The 19897-nt window shown below is 44.4% G+C and overlaps 1 long non-coding RNA gene across 1 annotated transcript; it reads right to left on the bottom strand.

The window, feature by feature from the left end:
- Positions 1–3235: 3235 nt before the first annotated feature.
- On the bottom strand, positions 3236–7015 carry LOC131920097 (uncharacterized). Its single transcript, XR_009381503.1, has 3 exons — positions 6748–7015; positions 4260–4375; positions 3236–3331 (listed from the first exon to the last, which is right to left on the bottom strand). It is a non-coding gene; the product is annotated as an uncharacterized LOC131920097 (long non-coding RNA).
- Positions 7016–19897: the final 12882 nt, after the last annotated feature.

Genomic DNA, 19897 nt, shown 5'->3' with positions numbered 1-19897 from the left:
CCCATCTAAAATAAAACAATATAAAGAAAAATGCAAAATCCAAAATGAAAAGAAAACAAACAAAAATCTTGCTGAGGAATCTGTATTGTGGCCCAGTGAGTCATACAGTACACCCTTTCGCCTATATATCTGTTCTTGCAAGTATTCCTGGCCTCTGACTTCTCCTACACTGTCAATAATCCACCCTCACTGGGGCTCCTCTTGGATATACAATTGATGTCTGTGTCATAGAGATCCTGTAGCTCTGATCTGCAGATCTGGGCCATTCACATGCTCCTGCAGTTCATAGATGAAGAGGGTGTTAGGGTGGGATAACTTATAGCCCTGGTTCTGAACCTGGGTGGTAGCTGGGTTAGTGAGCCCACCAGCTGTCCCTGATCGTCACACCTGAGCAAGCTCTCCAACTCTGCCCCAGCTAAATCACCAAATGTAGCAGGCAGAAAGAACAGAGGACAATTCTCCTCATTGCAGGCCCTCATATCTGGGTCACCCACATTTAGACCACAAGAACCAGCTCTGCTGTTTGGACTGGTAAGGTGCTGGGCCCACTCTCCCAATTGTTGCAGATGGTCAGGGGCAGACCCAGCTCTTCTGTTCTCATGGCCCAGAGGCCAACTCTCCACCAGCTTCAGATAGCATGTGCTCAGGTGGGGCAGGCATCTTTCCCTCACCCTTGACAACACAGGTCAGAAGAAGGGGAGCAGAGTCAGCTCTTCTGCTCTCACACCCTCAGGGCCAGCTCTCCTGCACCACCACTAACAAGGACAGCTCTACAGGCTGCTCAGTCCAGGTGCAGGATCCACTCTTCAAATGCTGCAGTTGGTGAGGGGCAGATCCAGTTCTCCCTAGTGCTGCAGCCCGTGAGGTGCAGGGTTAACTCTTTGAATCCCTATCCTGTCTTCAATGGTAACAGGAGCCACTGACACCAACATAAACTGAGGATGTGGCAGGGCAAATAAATGTTCCAGACATGGCCCTTAGCAGCAGCCTAGACCAGGAGGCCACCATGGCCCCTGGTGGCAGCACAGGCCACTGAGAGCTGTATGGCCCTGGAAGGAGGACAGCCCTTGAGACTAAGATGTTCCTGTGTGTCTCTTGATTGGCAACATGGGCCACAGACACTGGCTGTATTTGCAACATGGACCCAGACATGTTGCTAGGCTGCTTGCTGGGTCTGGATGTCTCCATAGCCTTTTTGGTAATGCAGGTCACTCAGATCAGCATGGACCCAGCAGCAGTACCTAAGTGGGTCCATGTGGTAGCCCAGATTCCAAGCATCTGAACTGTCTTTGATGGCGTCTGGAGCCTGGGACATCAATTCAGACCCTAGTTTAAGCAGGGCCGTGGACACAGATGTGGCCCTTGGCAACCATCCTGGCACAGATGTGACTATGGTTCTGTGTGGCAGCACAGTCCTCTAAAACACACACGTCACCTGTGGATCATATCCTTTAACAGTACCATAGTCACAGGTGGTTCCCAGACTGAAGGTGGCTGCAAAGCCCTCAGTGGTAACAGGAGTCACAGATATCAACACAGATGCCCACTTCTGTGTCAGGACCATGGACAAGATATGGCCCTTGATTGCCCATACAGGGACATCACCAAGGCCCGGATGGCAAGCAGGTCTAGGAGTTTTTGCATACTCCCTTAGTAAATGTTTGGATTTCCTGAGAGGCATTAGAGCAGTATTGTTGTGTTTCATTATTATGGTTCACATGATCATTTCATGAAATGTGTATACAGAATACTATAGTTTAGGGATAGCTAAAGTTATGTCCAGAAACAACAGTATGGATACTTTTTCTATCATGAAATGGGTATACACAGAGATGGCAACACCATCCACATCCAAAGTCCTGTATATCCCTGGCTTGGCTGGGAACTCACTATGTAACCCAAGCTGGGCACACTAGAGTTCTGGAGTTACAGATGGTTCTGGAGTTATAAGAGTAAAACATCACACACGACCTAGAAATTGATATTAAGAATGAAGAGTTGGAAACTGTCTGTCTAGAACAACTTGACATCAACACAGTCAGTCTTCCATAATGGATTTCACACCACACGGGGAGGTCTAAGGACTCAGTCAGCTTGCCAAAGTCATGGACATCAAACTGACAGAAAAAGTTTGCTCACCAACATCTCTACCCTTCACATTGTTGTATCCTTCACAAGGAACACATTCTGTTGAATGTCAGGGTTCTCAGTAACTCTTGTCTCAGGTTTTCTGTATCTCAAACTTATTTGTTATGCTTTCTTTTCTTCAGGAGTACTGAGTCAACAGACCATGGATCTGATGGGGCTGGACCACCTGGAGGTCAGCTGGTGTCTGTCTCAAGGATGAGATCTCAGCTGAAAAGGGTGTCTTCATCTGAAGGGACCTTGACCCTAGTGTGGAGAATGTCACAGGATCAAGGTGTATGCGGCTTCTTTGGCTTCCTCAGTTGTCCCTCAAGAGCTGCTGTCAGTGAAAGAAAGGCTATCATACCTAGAACAGCTTTGCTGGGACACAAGTAGACAAACTTTGAGCTCAGAGCAATACTGACCAAAGAAATCAGTCTTAAGAGTGAAGAGTGGGAAATCACATATTTATTAAAGAATATACAGTCATTTTACTCAATACTATATTAAAGAGGGAACAATATAAACAGTAAACAGCCTTATCAAAATACCAAACAACAAGAAAAAAAAGAAAGAACAAATGAATTAAAAACCACAAACCGTAACAAAGAAAACCAAAAAAAAAAAAAAAAAAACCCAAAGCAAACAAAACCCAATAAAAAAATCAAACAAAAAAATTAAGCTAAGCAGCTTTCTTAATTAAAAGATTAAAAGATTAGGTTTATCATGCAACAGATTTTGAGGCACAGTCTGACAGCCTGTGACTGGCCTTGGAAACATGGTAGAAAGGCAGACACAATTGTAAAAAGCCTTTTCAAAGCAAGTATAGCCATGCCTCCTTGGAATCTTGTAGGGTGTCATCTTCTGAGGAGGCTTCGATCCAAGGGTGGAGAACACCATGGGTTCAAGTTGTTTGTGGTATCTTTGGCCTCCTCAGTTTTCTCCAAGCTGCTGTGTGAGAAGGAAAGGCAATCAGTCCCAGAGACATACTGGCTGGGCCACAGGCTAGACAAAATCAGGGCCTATTCACACTGGGAGCCAATGTCAAGAGCCCCCAGTCCCCATGAATGCCATGGTTGCAGGGGTTGGAATGCAGTGGTGGCTCACTTGCCTGTGATACTTCCTGCTCCTGCTCCAGCAGCTCTGTCTGCAGGAGGCTCTCATCCTGGGCTGTGACATGTTCAGCTCAGCCTGGAGATTTTCTGACCTAGAGGAGGAAGGCAGTTAGGGAACAGGCCTGGTGGGGACCTGCTATGAACCAGCTCTAGTCAGCTGGACAGTACAGCGTGACCTTTCAGCAGAGGTCATTCCCTGCATTTCCCAGGAGAGTAGTGTCAGACTGCACCTTAGCTTGGATTTTATTCTGTGTTTTAATATCTGCTAGAAGATGAACAGAGAACTACATAGTGCTGGACAAGAAAATCGACACATTTCTCCAGTTGTCTAGATACATTATTTGAGAAAAACATAACAGTGTATCAATGTCTGAGTGACAGTTCAGGGCAGATGTACATGGCCCTGCTTAGATACCAGGTAAATGAGCGACATGGGAAACTGAATGTAGACCCCCTAGAGAGCTTACAAAATAAAAGCAGTGAAGGTTCTGATCATTCCTACAGCACAGAAACCTGCCTGAGATCATCACCTCAACCCCTAAATAATCTTATGTCCAGAAATGTCTTTTCACAGGAGACAGATGCACACTGCAGAGAGCCTGTAATCAGCAAGAGTGTGCTGCACACAGATCGACACAAAAGTAGGAACTTCTCAGTAAAGGCGATGTTCTGGAAGGAAAATAAAGTAACAGGAGCACACACTGTCCTCCCAAACTAACCCTCCTCCTGCTAGGTTGAGGACTACCACAGGGAGATTTGTGGGGAGACACAGGGGACACTGAGAAGATACCAGAGAGCTCAGGAGGGAATAAGGGGTACACACTCCTCAGTAACACTAAGGCTCAAACATAGTGTTTCCTAGAGAAGTTCTTGTTGACTGGGCCAGCATAATACCCTAAGGTGGTTTTTCCCTGGTTGTGTCTGAGAGCCATCCAGATGGGGAGAATCCCAAAAAGGACAAAGATCCAGGTACAGGTGATCTACATGGTTCTTACTGCTCTACCCATTTTGGGCTCCTACCTTATCTCAGAGACCCTGAAGTGATGTTGCAGCTTTTCTGCCAAGTCCCTTTGCACGGTGACCAGCTCCTTCTGCTTCAGCAGGTCCTTCAGTCTTCCATCCAGGCTCTCTTGCTCCTGTTCATTAGAAGATTGTGTTTTCAGTGGAGTGTTGCTCACTCACATTCACACACAAAAAGTCAGGGACACACACAAGCACATGTATGCACACATACTTGCACACTGTAATGCACTAACATGTTCAATTTCCCAGCCAATTCTAAAAGAAGGAGCCATCACCAGGAATACTATTGAGAAGAAGATTAACTTTTGTTGGATGAGAAATGAATACAGTGGGCATGAGAGATAGGCACAATACTTTCTCAATAAATTTAGTCTCCATCATCATTAAAAATGTTTCATGAGTAATTTCAGAGAAAAACACATGTGAGTTTACACATTCACACACACAAACACACACTTGCACTTTTAAGCACCCATACTCCCAACACACATACAAGCACTTACCCATAGAAGGTCATATACAGAAACCAAAGGAACATTAATGTCCAAATAATAGCCAGCATTCACACACATACAGAGGTTCACCCACACAGACAGAAATGCACAACACACACACACACACACATACAAATACACACACACACACACACACACACACACACACATACACACACACACTTCCTGAACCTAGGATGGCCAACGAGAGGACTGCTGCTTTGCAGCACCTTTTCTGATGCAGGGGGAGGTCATGGGTCTTCTCTGCTGTGTACAAGGCTCTTAGATTCAGTCAGGCTCTGCTACCCTGGCCTGCACTCACTTTTCCTTCCATGAACTTTATACATCCCAAGACTCACTGATCTCACAGGTTCCAAATCAACTCACCATAATCTCTTCACTAAACTAACCGTGGCTCCTCCAGGAAGACCTGGATAGCTCAAGTGAAAGAGAGTAACCCATGGTCAACACCCAGGAAGTTGTCAAAAGACTACAGTGCATATGATATGAATTCAGACCCAATGTCAGTCAGAAAGAGGTCAGTGACATCACCTGCAGTGCTTTTCAGGAACACAGCACTCTGCACAACTATGAGAGGGAATCTTTTCTGAGACACAGCCTTGCACATGATATAGTCAGCAACACAATGTCAGCAAAGAGATGCACTGTGGGATTCCGTGTTGTGAAGCCAACGAGACAAACAAGGCATTTCCTGTGGTGTTAGCACTGTGTAGTGAAAGGGAAGAAGTCTAGTTTTTATTTTTAAAATAGCTGTATTGTTTGATTTTTGTTATTTATTAAAAAACACATGTATACCAAAGCAATAAAAATGTATAAACACAACAGAAAGCTCCTCCCTCCTTTTTCTTTCTGAGCAATTGAAACTTGTGACAATTAGATGAGACAAAACAAGACAGATGGTCCCTTTGGGGACAGGAGACCCAAAGAGTGCTGGCCAGCCAGATTAGCCCAAACAGAAAATTTCAGGTTCAGTGAATGACCTTGGTGCAAGGGAACAAGAGATTAAACAACAGATGACAACATAGGATTTCATTATGTAGTCTCTAAACACACCCACAAGTGTACACATTTACACATGCCTGCATAGATCACACAGACCACAGAAATCAAAAGAGAGCAGAAAAAAAGAAGAGGACATCTTATTGAGTGAACAGTTGAGTTTAGATTATGCACATGAGATCTTTCACAGAGACCTGCAAACAGCTATCCTTCCCTTGGGGACTAAAAATGCCTAGGAGAGAGCACAAAGCTTAATCAAACTATGTTGAGATGATTGGAGAAAATGTTCTCTTGAAGCCTCAAATCTGTCACCTCAAACCTCAGGCTGTCAAAGTCATCCCACATCTATGGTCATTCAGTCAGCTCCAGACTGGAAACTCCAGGAGGGGAGAACTGTCCAGCACCACCCACAGAAAACAGAGCTGACAAGCTGATACTCAGGCTTCTGACAGTATGAACCAAGAGTTAAGCTAAGGGAAGAGAGCACATTGGGATGTAGGAAGAAAGGAGAAGACCACATGCCACCCTAAAAGTTGACAGTGAAAAACATTCACTTGGCATTGGCCTAGGGCTCTAGTCCTTGCAAGCTGCTTCCTACTTATGATCTCACATGACCCCGGAATGCAAATGAGCCACAGGCCACTGACCTAATCAATGAGAGCTCTGTGGTACTCTCCAAGTATCTCCCTGCATAACGGATTCCTAATATAATGACATGTAGGTGTGTGATATCTGACTGACCCATCTCTCTGAATGTACTGCAGCTTCTAGCAGAGCAGGAGGGTTTGTTTGCCAATCATCTAGTATCTAGTAAGAGGCTAACTCTACAGGAAGACTTGTGAATGATCACAGAAATGAACAATTGGATGGTATGGAGTTGGGATTCTGGACGGGTGGGTGGATGGTTACATGGGAGTCTCTATGTTTATGGTTGGACAGTTGGGCAGCCTGCCCCTACTGCCTCAGCCTACCTGCTGCTGCTCAGCACAGGAGTCACAGATCTTCTCATGGGCCTCCTTCAAGAGCTATTTCACCTCCTCACAGGTCTCTTGCAGTTCAATCTGCTCCTTCCACAGCTGTATGTTCTGGAGTCTCAATACATGTACATTCTTCTTTAGCTGAGTACACTCTCGTAGGACCCGGCCATCAAGGTAACTAAACAATCACCAAAACATGATGAGCCAAAGCAAGCCTCCATTTGCCTTCCCTACCTCCATGAAAAGTCGGAGGCCTGCAGACAGCACATGAATGGAGTTCTCAGTAGCCAAGCCAGCATCACTCAAATGCAGGCCAAATCCAGAGAATAACCAAATTCCACACAGATTCAAACTACTTCTGAAAACCCTGGTACCAAAAGGGATCCTGTGCCTCGGAGAACAGGGCACAGCCCACACCTGTTCTTGACTGTTCAAGCCTTGGGAAAGCATCAGCAGGTAGAGGACAAATATTCTCTGAGGTGGGCAGAAGTCCTAACAGGTATAAATTCTGTCTACAGATCCCAAGCAAACCAGATTACTGGAGCCCCTGCCAGGGCCCAGAGGACCTGGGCTGCCAGAATCCTCTTATGCTGCAAATGATTTTTCTGTTAAGGGCTCCTGAGTTTGGATGGACTGTGATGGGAGCCCTCAGTGTTTTCTTACACTTAGCAAAACTGAGTCCAAGAGGCACAAATCAAAGGTCCAAAGGCAGGCAACTGGCTCAGAGGCACACAGGCTAGAACCAGAGCCTCACTTTGGGTCAAGGACAAAGAAGGACAGAAACAGTCCCTCCTAAGCTATTGGGCACTTACCTAAAGCATTCAGTCTCCTCAATCAGCCCCTTGCACTTGTCCAAGGCATCACTAATCTCCATGGACAATTTCTGGAGGGCCGACATCACCTGCTTGTGTTCCATTTCAAGCATCTCAAGCTCAAAATTCAGCCTGTGGTAGGCATGGCCCCAGGAGAAAAGAACCCCATGAACACAGGCCATAAGGACAATATGAATGAGGTTGTGTCAAGGACTACTCCAGCCCAGTGGATGCCACAGCTTGGCATTTAAACAATGGGACTTCCTGGTGCTTATTAAACATCCTATCCTGTGCTCAGAACATAACAGCCAGAAGGTTTAAGGGGAGGAAGCCAGAGCTGCATGAGCACCCTCAGTGGGCTAGGAGCTATAGATAAGCGCTCTAAGAAGTTCCCAGGAATCTCTGCCACATATCTGGACACACAAGAAAGCTATGATAACATTTCTCCTGTTTCCAGAACAGGGACTCTCATTTTGGGTGCCTATAGCCACACAGAGACCAAGAGCACACAATCAATATTTCCAGGGAGGAGCCCCACTTCACAATAGTTTTATAAAGTGCACAGGTGATTCCAATGTTCTATCAAGGTGAGCACAGTGACCAGGAGGTGTGCTGTTCAAAGTGGGGCTCCCTTGCTTCAACAGTGCCATCACCTAGAACTATGTTAAGTCTTCAGACCCTGTCACATTCCCAGACTCTCAGGAACACACACACACACACACACACACACACACACACACACACACACACATACACACACACACAACCTACATGAAATCAGGATGCCCAAGAAATATTTGGATGCAACATTGTCACAGAAGACCAGAGGGGAGCTGTGATGAGCTCCAGGCCTTCCAGCCACACCCTGAGATGGATGAATGGACCAGGCCCCTCCAGCTGCTGCCAGGAGTTTTCAGCACACAGTCATCTGCTGGTCAAGTACAAAGACTCACCACAAACTCACAATACCTAGTATCTCCCACAACCCAACACCTGTCAAGGCCTCTTGAAATGCATGTTGAAAGCTCACATGCTACTGTCCCTATCCCCAGACTGTGATTCAGGCCACAGGCTCTGCTTTCCATTTGGGTGGAGCAGAACAGCCTGTGTCCCCATCTCACTCTTACCCAGGCTCTAAGTCTGCATCTCAAAGGAACTCAGGAAAATTAGTTTAGGCAGCAGGACACCCTGGAGTTTCAGCCTCCTGTTCCTCAGGAAACCTGGGCTTGATACTGTGGTGTCAAGATGGTCAGCAGAGAACTGGGCATAATGACTACCTGTTGTTCAAATCCTTGTTGGTGTAATTGGCCAGGATTCCACGCAGCTCATTTCTCTCACATTCCATATCATGTAACCAAATGGTGAGTTTCTCTAGTTTTTTCATTTCCTGCTCCTGCCCCTGCTCCTGCTCAGTGAAGGTGGAGAGTTGGGATGGTGACTCCCCAGTAGTCCCTGCAGGTAGATAAAGACAAATGAACTTGTATTCTAGAATGGCATAGGACCAAGAGAGTCCATGCTGAGTCCCAAGAAGAAGCCTAAAGAAGAGAAAATTCTAGGAACCCAGTGAAGCTTCGGAACAGCAGGGCAGCTATCCTCAAACTGGGGCCCCTGAGCTCTGTCTCTGTCCTCAACTGTGGTGGTATTGTGTTCCCCAAAATATTATACACCCTAATAAACTTATCTGGGGTCAGAGACAGAACAGCCACTAGATACAAAGGCTAGAAAATGGTGGCACTCACACCTTTAATCCTAGCACTCCAGAGGTAGAAATCCCTCTGGATCTCTGTGAGTTCAAGGCCGCATTGGAAACGGCCAGGCATGGTGACACACGCCTTTAATCCCAGAAAGCCAGCCTTTAATCCCAGGGAGTGGTGGTAGAAAGCAGAAAGGTGTATAAGGTGTGAAGACCAGAAACTAGAAGCATTTGCCTGGTTAAGCTTTCAGGATTTGGAGCACAGTTCAGAGCCATTCGGATATGAGGACACAGAGGCTTCCAGGCTGAGGAAACAAGATCAGCTGAGAAGTTGGCCAGGTGAGGTTAGCTGTGGCTTGTTCTGTTTCTCTGACCATCCAGCATTTCACCCCAAGAACTGGCCTCAGGTTTTATTTTATTAATAAGAACTACTGAGATTCATGCTATAATCAACCACTGTGGATAATCATTGCCTCCCTTCCTAGTGCAGCCCGTACTGGTCCTGGAAGGCATAAGCTAGCCCAGCCAAGTAGAAGTGGAGGGCAGTGTCAGGTCATATCTGATGTGATGCAAGTAAGTCCTGTTGTCCCTAGAGCTTAGCAGCACCAAGCCCTGATCATATGTGTCCAGGACCAAAGCATCTGAAAATTTGCTGTGTGGCCAAAGGGGGTTTCTCTCCCTTCCTATTGGCATCAGATTTCCATGGAAACTGAAGTAATCCACTAGGAGGAAGTGCAGCAACCCCCTACCCAGAGAGGGACAGCTCAGGTGTCCATCTGTTTCTCCCAATCCTCTTTCTCACTCAGAATGAATTGAAGAAATTCCCAGAAAAGCAGCTGCAGCATGAACAATTCACGGCTCTCCTAAAGTCACCCTCAGAGATTCTTGACTCTGGGTCTGCTCTTTAGAAAGCCAGAGAAGCTGGACTGGCCCATTACTACCCAGAAACTCCCAGCTGCTGAACCACACTACTAGGAATCCCAGCTCAAGTTCTTCTCCTCCAGGAAGCTTCTCATCCACTGCTCAGGACTCACTTTACCTTCCTCTGAACCATCTATTTCCCCAAGTATTACACTGAGACCAAAGGCCATCTTCCTTCTGCCTCTCTCTGGTTTCTCCATGTTCTCCATTCTCTCTCCCAAGCAGCCTGCTCAGTCTTGCCAATATGTCTATGGGAACTGAAGGAATAACCCACAGACATTGGTGTTGCCACAACACTGGTGACATCATAGACAATACCAAGGATTCTCCATGATAGAACAGCATCTCCATAGCAAGGACTATTAGGGTCACCTCCAGCAGCCCTCACTTATCCATTAACTAGCTCTTCTTCAGTTCACCAAAAGTCATGTTGCCCTTCCCAGGAGCCTTTCTGGAAATGCAAGGAAAGACTTTCATCACCTCCTCCTTACAAAGCCAGAGATCTCTTCCTGATTCATTATAATATTTTCACTACTTCATGTATGGGAAGTTGAAGACTCACTTCAAAACACATCCCAGGCAATGACTGGCCCCTTCTTGAAATCTCTAATCAATAACATGACAAATAAAGGTTGCTAGGGAATTAAGTCAGAATGGTGGGAAGGAAAGAACGATCCCCTGATGTCAACAAGAACATTGTGGAGGATCCACAAGGCTGTTTCAGGATGTGGATATGGTGGGAGGTTGTGGGTGTCCTGTCAGAACAAAGAAATGTCCCTTAGTTAATGCGAAAAATTTCCCTGAATCATCAGCACAATAAATTCCAGCCAACACGATATTAGCAAATGTGTGATCAACTAGTGACATGTCAGGCTAGATGATAAGAACTGGGGTTCTCCAGGTGAGCCCTGAGACACAAGAGCAAACATTCCCAGGAAGAGTGATGGTCCATTCCTGCACTCAAGTGTGAGGAAAGAAGAATGGCTAGTGAGAGGCCAGACACAGATATGGAAGGACTAATGCGTCACAGTCATGGGAGAGTATGTAGTGTGTCACTGCTATGTTGCTTCACCTAGTGATACACAAAGACTAATAAGCCCTTCATCTGGAGCCACCTGTGACAATGCACATGCCCTTAGGAAGGAAAAGGTCACAGCCAGCTTAAAGAATACTCATTGGAGCATGAGAAGGGCAGGCAAAGGACACAGGAGACATATTATTAGGGGTCCTTTGCCTGAGACCCTTCCCAGAGCCGCAGTTCACACTTGTGAATTTCCTGGCAGTCCTGAAATGAGGAGCTAGCACTATGTTTAGCCTGGATTGCAAATTCTTCAGAAGACTGGACTGTGGATTCAGAAGTGTACTTGGTGGATCCAAGAACAAATGATTGATGTGGGGTAAACTATGTCCATTCAGATGTTATATCACCCTGACATCCAAGTTAGACAAAGTTAAGTATATCAGTAATTTCCAAGTCTAGAAGTCAAAGCACAGTACCTGCCCTATGCACTACCTCATCTCAGTCAAACCTGACCCACTGAAGGATGCTTAGGAAGTAACTGACAGATGAGTCTTTGTCCTAGCAGTTTCTCTAAGACCAGACTTGAGTCTCCCCCTCTGTGGATGTCAGTTCTCCCATCTCTCTATAGGGAGGTGGATGACTCAGAAGTCAGCAGGTTTCCTCTGTCTCCCTAGACAATGTGACCCAGGGGACATCCTCCTAAGGCTTATTCACAGCTACAGAGAATGTACTGTAGCTTTAGAGCACTCAGCAAAGTGCTTTGAGAAAACAGGAGAAAATTGCTACTGTCACACTCAGGTAGTATATGGATGCCCACCTCACTTGCTCTATGCTTCAGACTGTCATGATAATGGGGAAGCCATGAAGGGGCAGAACAAGGTCATCAGATTCACAAAGCCATCCTCACTGACAGTCCAAGACACCCAAGGCTGGCAGAATGGGGACAGTCTCAGTCCAGGTCCACTGAATCTAACAGCTCTCAGGCTGAGTGCAGACTTGTGTGCCATCAACAGTTGACCCAGGAACCTCAGGGGTCATATGAAGACAGCAGCACTTGGTGGATCCTGCCCTGCTAGTGGCTGTGATGTCAAGTATGAGAACCTCAGGCTTTGCCAGGGTACTCTCCTTTCCCTATTATTACTGGCACATAACTACAGGACTCCAGTGTGTGTGTGGCATGGGATGGGGCGGGGACACAGTTATGGTACAGAAATCTCATTAACTCCTCTGTGCCTCCTTCCCCACTCAGAGTGAAAGCAGATATACCCAGCAAAGCAGCTAAAGCCTTGTCAATTCCTAAATCTGCCAAACTAACCATCATGGATCCTTGATCTGGTTCTGCTCTTTAGGAACCTAGAGCAGGATAGGCCTATTCCTTCCCACAAGTTCCCAGCTCTTGAGCCCTAGCTCTGGAAGGCTCAAGACCATCACATCCAGAAAGCTGCCCAGCCCTACTGAACTCACTGTGTCCTCCCCAGGACCAGAGATTTCTCTATGTTTTCCAGTGAGACCTAGGGCCTGCTTCCTTCTTCCTTGCTCTGGTCTCTCCACGCTGTGTATTCTCTCTCTCAACTAGATGCCTCAGTCTTGACCACATCTCTGTAGGTGAACCTTATAGCACTGAGCTAATGTCCTAAGCTCACGTGGTGTTGCTACAACACTAGTGACATCACAGGGGATTCCAAGAGTTCTCCAGGATACAGTAGAATGCCAGAGAAGAGACTGCTGATGTCATTAGGCACAGCCATTGATTCCTTGCTGATTCTTCCTCAAATGACCAGAAGCTGAGCTTTTTTTCCAGGAGTCTCTGCTGTGACACAGGGGAAGCCATTCAGCTCCTCCTCCTTCCAAAGCTAGAGATTTCTCTCTTCTTCATTAGAATCTTTTCACTACTTTACTGATGAGGACTTGAAAGCTCATTTATAAACACTGACAATAGTTGGCCCTTCCCAGTCTATGTGGAGGCTACTCATTACCCCCCCACATTTCCCCAGAATACTCTTGAGTAGGAGCAGATGGAAATATTTCTTAGAAGTTTAGAGGTGGGAGAAACAGACAGAAAATACAGGATAACCTCCTGAGGGCCTGGCTGTCTCTGCCCTAGTGTATTTAAAGGAATGCCAAGGGGTGGAGCAAAAGACCACCCCCCAGCACAGACAAGTGCAGACTATCTCAGACACCTGCACTCAGGCCCGTGGTCCAATCATCCTCTCTATGCAGACCTGCTGGGTAAAGCCACTAGGAAACCTGTAAATGGACTCTAATACCATTCTAATACCCACACCCAATAATATGAGAAGTAAAGCATTCCAAGAAATTAGTCAGGATGATGTGGAGGAGGAGGAGGATTGAGTCCCCTGAAGTAAACAAGCGCCTAGAGAAGGGTAAGGTTATGGGAAGGTGGCCATTGGGAGTTTGTAATTTACCTGAGATGCTTATGAGATCCAATCTGTTCTAGAATGTCCTCTCTATATGCCCGGTGTGTCAGTCAGGGCTCTGTAGCACAACAGAAGTTATAAAATGAATCTCTCTATATATTGAAAAGGGATTTGTTATAATGACTTACAGGCTGTACTCTGGCTAATCCAACAATGGCTGGCTATGAATGGAAAGTCCAAGAATCCAGTAGTTGCTCAGTCTACAAGTCTGGATGTGTCAGCTGTCTGCAGTCTATGCTGTAATCTCAAAATGTATACTCTAATGCCAGTGAAGGAATGGATGTGCTAAGAAGGTGGAGGAAGCAGAGAAAGGAAAATCTTCCTTCTTCCAGGTCCTTCTATATGCGTTCAGCAGAAAGCATGGTCCAGATTATATCGCAATTAAAGATCTGAATTAAAGGTGTGACTTCCTACCTCAAAGATCTAGACTAGAAATACATCTACCTCCTTCAAATGAAGCAGAAATGGCCCACAGCTGTGCCCTCTATTTTCTGGGTGTTAGTTGACCGTAGATGTAGTCACACTGACAACCAAGAACAGCCATCACAGTTGTATTCTCCTGTTCACTGATACTCATGAGCAAATGACTTAGAAAGTGAAAGGAAGGACTGATGATGATCAAACATCACATCTGCATCACTTGTAGATCTCATGTCATGATGATGTTCAGTGGCCTTTTTATGACCATGGATGGCTAAAATAGGATGAAATACCAGTCTGGTTTCTTGGGTAAGAGAGATCAACTAAAAACCTGGTTACAAAAGAATCCAGTCTATCTCTATAACTGAAGGTTTGGAATTCAAATAATTATGTTATGTCTGGCAGGAACTGTGTTGGAAAAGGGCCCAAGAGGCAGAAAATGGTTACTTTTTAAAGAAATAGGAAGAAAGCAAACACACTGGACCTGTCAGAAAGAGTAGGCTGTCAGGAGCCTGTGAATTTGGACTTGAACTCCTCCAGGCTACATCTTTTTTTTTTTTTTTTTTTGAATTTAAGACTTTACTTTATTCAGCAAAATCGTTTATTTACGGTGGGGAATACTGGTTTGATTTCGTCAATAAAGAAACAAAAGTCCAACAGAGACAGTACTGCACTGCAGGTGCTTCTGTAGCAGGCGACCACCTCTTATCCTTACCTGTTCTCGGGAACACCAAGGGTCACAGTGCCACAAGGACACTGCTATAACAACATACCACACACAGGCCAGCAAAACCCTGAGAATTTTGTAATGCAATCACCAACTTTTTCTTTTTTTATAAACGTATAAAAAAACAAAAAGTCGTGCCGGGTGGTGGTGGCTCACGCCTTTAATCCCAGCACTTGGGAGGCAGAGGCAGGTGGATCTTTGTGAGTTCGAGGCCAGCCTGGTCTACAGAGAGAGAGAGAGAGAGAGAGAGAGAGAGAGAGAGATCCAGGAAAGGTGCAAAGCTACACAGAGAAACCCTGTCTCAAAAAACAAAACAAAACAAAAAAACCAAAAAAAAACAAAAAAAAGTCAGCAAAACCAGCATTATGACGTAGTAAACAGTATCAGTGAACACCTTACCACACCAGCTAGTCACCAAGTGACCTGCTCTTAGCAGACCACCAAACAGTACAGAATCCCAAAGGTGAAAAATACACCACTTCTAGAAGACAGCAATGATCTGATAAGGATTCGATGTCATGAAGGAAAAGGGGGAAAATAAAGGGATTGCAGAGTATAGCCCCTATTAGAACAAGCTAACTTTCCAGATTTTCCAAATTAAAAAAAAAAAGAAAAAAACAAACAAAAACAAAAAACCACTTCAACATGAAGCTACAATACAAAGTTTTTCATTTTTCTTTGTAAAAAATTCAGTTTGCCATTCAATCCTGGGTCTTTAATGAGAAGGAAAGCTTTGGCCTGGACTTCCCCTTGCCACATCTTGCTTACTCCATGCATTCTGAGAAAGGAAAACACTCCTACTGAAGAAAGGAGAACCCTGGGAAGACATCTGTGGGGTCTTCATTGTAAACAACAGCTAGTAGCCTCCTACTGTTTTCTAAGCAAAAACGATTTATTAAGTTTGAAGTTTCTCTGGTGGTCAAAGAGGCAGGATTTGGAGACAGCAGCAACAGGGAACAAATCACACCCCAGAGTTAAATCATGTTACAGAGCTCACCACTGACACTAGCATGATGAGCATGTGTACTGCAGTGTGTGTCACCAAGAATAATGACAATAGACAATGTGCCTGGTGCTGCTTTAGAAGCTTGCAAGATTTATGGCTCTGAAAATGGGATACAGCCTTCTCCAAATCATCAAGCAGAAGGGGCCTCATCCATTTCTTTAGAACATAAGCTTATAAGGGGCAGGAATTCTGATGGGAAGTCTTCCATCAAAACACTGCAAGGATGATCAAAGGTCCTGGCAGCCAACAGCCACCCCCCATGTCTACCCTGCAGCCTCCAGAAGGGGCTTCAATAGTCAAATTCACCAACTTTTCCTTTGTGGCTTGTGTGATTGTCACTCATTTTAAAGAGAGTTACATTTTCCAATATAAATTCTTTGAAATTATTCTTCATACATTTGAAACTTCACGTTGGACATAGAATTCTATTCATAGAGGGTCAATTTTCTTTGCAGTAAGCTGAGATTAATGTTTTCCCCTTTGTGGCTTGCTGTAATGGCTAATCTTGGCTGTCAACTTGACACGTAGTTGAGGATTTGACTTCTTCAGACCAACTTTCAGGTATGCTTCTTTGGCTTTTTTTTTTTTTTGATTGTTAATTGATGGAGCAGGGCTCAGTCTTGTGTGGGTAGCAGCATGCCCAGGCATGTGAGCCTGGGCTATAAAGGAAAGGTAGCTGAGCAGAGCAGTGAGAAGCATTCTTCTGTGGTTTCAAGCCTCTGCTTTGGGATCTTGCTTTGGCTTCCCTTGATGATGGACTGTAACCTGTGAGGTGAATAAACTCTTTACTTTCCCAGATTGGCTTTGGGACTTTTATCAGAACAATAGAAAGCTAACTAGAACATTTGACATATTCTCAGAGCATGCTCTGTTGGCCCATCCTTTTCTATGTTGTCTGTATCCTCTTTTTTCACCAAATACAAAGTTTGTGGACACTGCATCTGTTGCAATATCCAGTCTACCAATCTCACTGACTGCTTATATAACTCTACTAAAGTATTTTTTTAATCTCATATGACATATTTCTCTCTAATATGGCATGCTTCCCTGCTTTTCCCTCTTTAAAAGTACCTCTGGATGTCTTTACTTTTTCCACTTTATAAATTATCCTTTGCCCCATAATAGAGTATTTATGGTTAAATTATTAAGTTCCACAGAAAAAGGGTCATTATTGTATTCACATTTCCTAATTCAAGATTTATTGCATTAGTTCTTATCATATAGGTCCTTCACTTGCTTGGTTAGTGCTGGAGAGGATATGGAGCTAAGGGAACTCTCCTCCACTGCTGCTAGGAATGCAAGCTTGGACAACCACTTTGGAAATCAATATGGCACATTTTTAGAAAATTGGGAATCAATCTCCCCCAAGATCCAGCTATACCACTCTTGGGCATATACCCAAAAAATGCTCAATCATACCACAAGGACACGTGCTCAGCTATGTTCATATCAGCATTGTTTGTAATAGCCAGAACATGGAAACAACCTAGATGCCCTTCAACTGAAGAATGGATAAATAAAATGTGGTACATATACACAATACTCAGCAGAGAAAAATAATGACATCATGAGGTTTGCAGGAAAATTGATGGATCTAGAAAAAATCATCCTGAATGAGGTAACCCAGACTCAGAAAGACAAACATGGTATGTACTCACTCATAGGAGGATATTAGATGTAAAACAAAGATGACTAGACTGCTACTCACAACTCCAGGGAGGCTACCTAGAAAACAGGACCCCAAGAAAAACACAGGAATTGCTCAATGACAGAGAAATGGATGAGATCTACATGAACAACCTGGACGTGAGTAGGGGCAATGAAGGGCAAGGTTCAAGGGAAAGAGAGCTTAGGGGAGTGGGAGATCCCAGTTGGATCAAGAACAGAGAGGGAGAACAAGGAATAGGAGATCATGATAAATGAAGACCACATGAGAATAGGAAGAAGCAAAGTGTTAGAGAGGTCCACAGAAATCCACAAAGATACCCCCACAACAGACTCCTGGCAATGGTCGAGAGACAGCCCGAACTGACCTACTCTGGTGATAGGATGGCTAAACACCCTAATTGTCGTGCTAGAAACCCCATCCAATGACTGAGGGAACCAGATGCAGAGATCCACGGCCAGGCGCCAGGTGGAGCTCCAGGAGTCCAATTGGCGAGAAAGAGGAGGGTTTGTATGAGTGAGAATTGTTGAGACCAAGGTTGGAAAAAATACAGGGACAAATAGCCAAATGAATGGAAACACATGAACTCTGAACCAATAGCTGAGGAGCCCCCAACTGGATCAAGCCCTCTGGATAAGTGAGACAGTTGATTAGCTTGATCTGTTTGGGAGGCATCCAGGCAGTGGGACCGGGTCCTGTCCCCAGTGCATGAGCTGGCTGTTTGGAACCTGGGGCTTATACAGAGACACTTAGCTCAACCTGGAAGGAGGGGACTGGACCTGCCTGGACTGAATCTACCAGGTTGAACTCAATCCTCAGGGGAGTCTTTGCCCTGGAGGAGATGGGAATGGGGGTGGGCTAGGGGGAAGGCAGGGGAGGGGGGATGTGCGGGAGGGGGGAGAGCAAGGGAATCCATATAAAATTAAATTAAATTTAAAATTAAAAGAAAAAAGAAAAAAGATTTATTGCATTAGTATTATTAATTTAGTAAAATTGACCTTTTCTATTACCTACTTATCTACCAAACTTTAAAAACCTCCATTCATTTCAGTCTTAAAGGTCTCTCAGAACATCAGCTTTAAGGGTCTTGAATATATTTAGATTTCTCTTGGGTACTTCATAGCTGTTTTATTAATAGTGTGCTTTAAAAGTATGCTATCCAAATGTCTAATGTGTTTTAAGCCTATTGTGAGTGGAATTGTTTCCCTGATTTCTTTCTCAGTTTGTTTGTCATTGGTATAATGGAAGGCCACTGACTATTCTGTGTTAGTTTTGCATTCTTCCACTTTTATGAATGTATTTATCAGCCTTAAGGGACTTCTAATAAATTATTAGTTTTATTTGTTTAGAATCATATCATCTGCAAATAAGGACATTTTGACTTCCCCTTTTCCGTTTGTATCCCCTTTATCTATCTCAGTTGTCTTATTGCTCTAGCTAAGAATTCAAGTACTATATTGAATAGGAGAGGATAGAGTGAATATCCTTTCCTTGTTCCTGAATGTTTGGGAATTGTTTTGAGTTTTTTTCTCATTTAGCATGATGCTGCCTTGGGCTTGTTATACAATGACTTCGTTATGTTGAAATATATCCTCTATATACCTAGATTCTCCAAGACTTTCATCATCAACGGAGGTTGGATTTCTACAAAGGCCTTTTTTTTTTCATATACTCAGATGGTCATGTAGTTTCTGTCTTTTATTCCTTTTATGTGGTGGAATAAATATGTTGATTTATTATGTCAAATTATCCTTGCAGGTCTGGGGTGAAGACAACTTGATCATGGCAGATGATTATTTTTATGTGATCCTGAACTTGATTTGCAAGTATTCTATTGAGAATTTGTGTATCTGCTCATCAGGGTAATTTCCTGTAATTCTATCTACCCATTCATCTATCTATCCATTATCTATCTATCTATCTATCTATCATTTTACCTATCTATTTATTTACTTTCTTACCTATCTATGTATCTGTCTCCCTCCCTCTCTCAACATCAGGGTATTCCTGGCATAAAGAAAATTTGGAAGAGATCCTTCATTTTTTATTTTATTGGATAGTCTGAGGAGTATTAGTTGTTCTGTAAATGTCTGGTCCAAATCTACACTGATTCTGTCCTGCTCTAGGCTTCTTTTTGTTGGGCAATTTTTAATTTTTAATTACTGCTTCTATATCATTAATTAGTATGGGAGCATCATGAAAGGTGGGGCAGAAAGATTGTAGGATCCAGAGGTCAGGGAGGACTAGAGCAAACAGTGTCTTCTGGCCATGACAGGACCACTGTACTCATGACCCACAGCCCTGTGGTCACTTATACAATATCAAGCCAGTAAATGTTCAAGCATAGAGTGGGAAGGGTGCTTGAACCCCTACTCCTAACTGATGACCTAAGGATGAACAATGGCTTCTGGGAGGAGAGTCAGCTTTCTTCAAGAGTCTG

The sequence above is a fragment of the Peromyscus eremicus genome, chromosome 9 (genome assembly GCF_949786415.1).
Source record: "Peromyscus eremicus chromosome 9, PerEre_H2_v1, whole genome shotgun sequence".
Classification (NCBI taxonomy): Eukaryota; Metazoa; Chordata; class Mammalia; order Rodentia; family Cricetidae; genus Peromyscus; species Peromyscus eremicus.
This window is presented reverse-complemented; position numbering and strand designations above follow the sequence as displayed.